General features: G+C 42.6%; 1 pseudogene; it reads left to right on the forward strand.

Annotated features, from left to right (window-relative positions):
* The first annotated feature begins 1,130 nt into the window (after positions 1–1,130).
* Positions 1,131–1,541, forward strand: LOC146860505 (histone H3-like; annotated as a pseudogene).
* The last annotated feature ends 2,543 nt before the right edge of the window (positions 1,542–4,084 follow it).

The following is a 4,084-nucleotide window of genomic DNA, read 5'->3' on the forward strand; positions in this document are numbered from 1 at the left end:
CACCCAAGGGATAGGGATTATACTTTTACATCTGGCATACATGCCACTTGTTCGCACATAGACATCTTCTAATGTAAGGTGTATTATCCCGAACCTAGTTGCAGCCTCGATTCTCCCCAGTGGCACTTCTGCTGATGGTCTCGTTCTGGTTGATGCAGACCTTCACATCCTACGACCCTCTCAGACCCGCTGGCGCATGAACGCGGCTTTCTACAAATCCCCCGATGGCAAGCGCAGACTGTGCGGATATCTGCCCCAATATTTGAAGTCGATGTGGCTCGGTTTCATCCTCACAAATGATGTGGCGGCCGGAAAGGTCTGCAGTAGGTGTCACTTGAAGAAAGACGCTGCTAACTTTAAAGAAGCGCTGTAAATCCAAGCATCATAGATTGACGACCCTGGTAGAGCAGTTAACTATTCGGTACAACTCGATGAAAACACCTACCCCCCTCGAAGACCTGCTAAATAGAAAATTCGACCAGAATTCTCGTCATACGACCCAAGCAGAACCTGCCCTCTTTCGATTGAAGCAGAGGCTCTATGAATGTGGAGAGAAAGCAGTGCACCTGCAGGCTGTGCAGCTGAAACAGGTGCAATAACGCAAAGTAATACCAGCATTCCATTGTGAAACAAAAATGAAATATGTATACAATGCATATAGTTGCTGCTCACTGGGTAAATCCCAGGCCAAGTGGCTAAAAATACTAAAAAGTAAACTAAAACAATGGGATTATACCTGGGAAGTGGTAGCTGGTTCAGCTTGCCAAACCTAACCTCGTAAAGTCGTCTGATTTACTAAAATCTGCAAAACTACACCCATGCGTGAGTAAAAATCTACCCTATAGATTTAGGTATTTTTCTGAGAATCCTACCCGAAGTGAACAGCCAGTTAAACGCTAACCAGATCATGCTTTAATTGGTCACTAAGCGTAGCCTTATAGCTGCTGGTACATGTCTGTTGTAGGTACAATTTATATAGCTCCCGGATCAGAATATTGCAGTTTCATGACAAATTATTATTAAATATTTGTAAATGTCAATAAATAAACCTGAAAGTTATTAAGAAGTTATGTTATAATTTCTATCATAAGACTCTTCTTCCCTGGTCGCGGAGAGAGACCGTTCCCGCAATGGCCCGCACCAAGCAGACATCCCTCTAGTCCACAGGCGGCAAAGCGCCTCGCAAGCAGCTGCCCACCAAGTCTGCCCGCAAGAGCGTGCGTGCCACCGGCGGAGTAAAGAAGCCTAACTGCTACCGTCCCGGCACCATGGCTCTCCGCGAGATCCACCGCTACCAGAAGTCCACCGAGCTCCTCATCCGCAAGCTGTCCTTCCAGCGCTTGGTGAGGGAGATCACCCAGGACTTCAAGACCGACCTGTGCTTCCAGAGCCCCGCAGTCAAGGCCCTGCAAGAGACCAGCGAGGCCTACCTTGTCGGGCTCTTCGAGGACACCAACCTTTGCTCCATCCACGCCAAGAGGGTGACCATCATGCCCAAGGACACCCAGCTGGCGCGTCGTATCCGAGGCGAGAGGGCCTAAGGAGACAGACCGACCCAAACAACCACCACAACGGCTCTTTTAGGGCCACCAGGTAATGAGGGCTTCTCTGGACTAGCCCATCATATAGAATTTTAACTTGTAAAGCTGGGACACCTTATGAACTTCTTTAAGGTTTTTATGTTTATAGTAACCAAAATGGGGTTTCTATTTGCTTAACCTTTGCATAATTGATTGAAACAACTTGTCTTTTTATCCTGTTCAATAAGGGAACAAAATGTTATATTGTATATTTATGTGTGGTCTAATTGCAATGGTTTTAATTAATTGTGCAATAAAATTATCTATCTATCTATCTATCTATCTATCTATCTATCTATCTATCTATCTATCTATCTATCTATCTATCTATCTATCTATCTATCTATCTATCTATCTATCTATCTATCTATCTATCTATCTATCTATCTATCTATCTATCTGTCTGTCTATCATTAGACCCATTGTTGATCATGCTACTCATTTGTCCTTTTTCACAGCACAGAAGTGAGAGAAAGTTAATGTGGAGACAAGCATAAAAATAGGGCTTAGAATAAAAGAGATATTTCAGGAGAGGACAACTGCTATGGACGAAACATGAAAAGGAAGGCGGAAAAAGAAGTAGACGGAGACATATTGAAAATCAGCAGATAAATTAGCCCATGCAACAGAAAGAGAAAATAAAATCTAGGTTGAGTTTACATCATAAAGGGTCTGATTAATTCAATTCCCATTTACAGAAGAGGTCGCAAATTAGCAACAGATTTTTGCCATGGAAAGGAATTTGTGAATGGACCTATGCACCAATAGGTTGGTTCACAGAATTCCAAATCGTCATGGGTCGCAAGCTGGCCTACCTTATCAATACCCATTAGGTAAGTTGTAAATTGTGACTCACTATGATCGGATGTCATCACATGGATGGTGGCTTTCCGGGGTCTGCTGAATATCATGTCTGCGATTGCAGTTTAAAACAAGCATTTGCAATGCAATAGGTCTCGCATTTACGCAAGTTTATGCTATTGGCATTGTAAATGACAAGGCCTTTTATTTATGTTTTAAAAACAAAAACAAAAATAAAAGGCATTGTTATTTGCAATGTAATAGCTCAAACTTGCGTAAATGCAAGACCTATTGCATTGATTTAGCAATATACTACAAGTAATTAAGACCTATGTATTTAATTGATGAGCGAATTCTCTAAGGAAACTTAATCCTGTTTGTCCTCCAGCTTCGCAGTTGACTGTTGTGATGAGTGCAGGTTCATAGTTCGTACAGTCTGTGGCCCGAACCGCAGGTTCCCTAGCATCGCAAGTGGTACCGTCTCCTGAGGACTAGAAGCAAAAATATGTGGGGGTTGTATATAGCCTGTGTTGGACTTGGCCCTTTTTGCAGGGTCATCCCTGAACTTTTTGCCTTCCTCCTATATTTTTTCTGACCTGTTGTTGGCTGTTTTACGACTCTGGGCACTTTACCACTGCTGATCAGTGCTAAAGTGCATATGCTCTCCCTATTGTAAATTAATGTTTGAATTTGTGATTCCATGATTGGTTGGTTTGGTTTACCTGTCAGACCCTAGTACAGTGCACCAGGAGTGCCCAGGGCTTGTAAATCCAAATGCTGCTGGTGGGCTTGCAGCACTGGTTGTGCCACCCACAGAAGCAGCCTGTAAAAGTGTGTCTAAGGTCTGCCATTGCAGAGCCTGCGTGCAGTCTGGTACTGTCATGCTGACTGGGCAAGTGCACCCACTTGCCAGTCCCTAAACCTTCCCTTTTCTTCATATCAGACACCCTTATGGTAGGCCCAAGGGCAGGGTGCATTGTAAGGATAAGGTAGGACATGCCCTGGTGTGTGTGGCATGTTCTAATAGTGAATTACAGCCATTTTTGTTTTTCACTATTGCAAGGCTAGCTGTTCTCCATAGGCCAAAATGGGCAGTTTGATTATTACATCTTATAATCCTAACTGACTCAGGGAACATGGTAGAAATTCGAATTTAGTATGCCTGAACTCAGAATGATAAAATACATATTTTAGTGAAGTTGGTTTTAACATTCTGCATTTGAAAATACCAATTTTAGAAAGTAGGTATTTTCGTGTCTAACCATTCAATCTAAGCTTTATTTCGACATGTAATGTCATAAAAGCACAGTACTATAAAAACACAATTACATAAAAAGGATGCATTTAAAACATGTCATAAAAGGATCTAGTTGCCTAATACACAATAAATATTTAAAAAATATATTAAACTTAGCAGCTTTGATATAAGAAGAAAAAATTAACTGGGTCTAATTAGCCTCTGCCTGATCAGCCATGCCCAACCTAAAAATTTGGCCACCCCGCAAATTATAGTAGTGTTTGTTGTCGATTTAAGGATTCTCAGGGCAGCAAAACAGTCCCTTGTCCCTAGCTGCAGGCAGACAGGCCTAAGCCATTTCATTCTTGGAGGCGCATAAGCTGGACAAACAAAAAGAAAATGAGAAATGTTTTCGGCAGCACCAGGGCAGGTTGGGCAATCCAGGAGGGTCTTGTGCGGGGGATTC

Source organism: Triturus cristatus, chromosome 3_1 (assembly GCF_964204655.1).
Source record: "Triturus cristatus chromosome 3_1, aTriCri1.1, whole genome shotgun sequence".
NCBI lineage: Eukaryota > Metazoa > Chordata > Amphibia > Caudata > Salamandridae > Triturus > Triturus cristatus.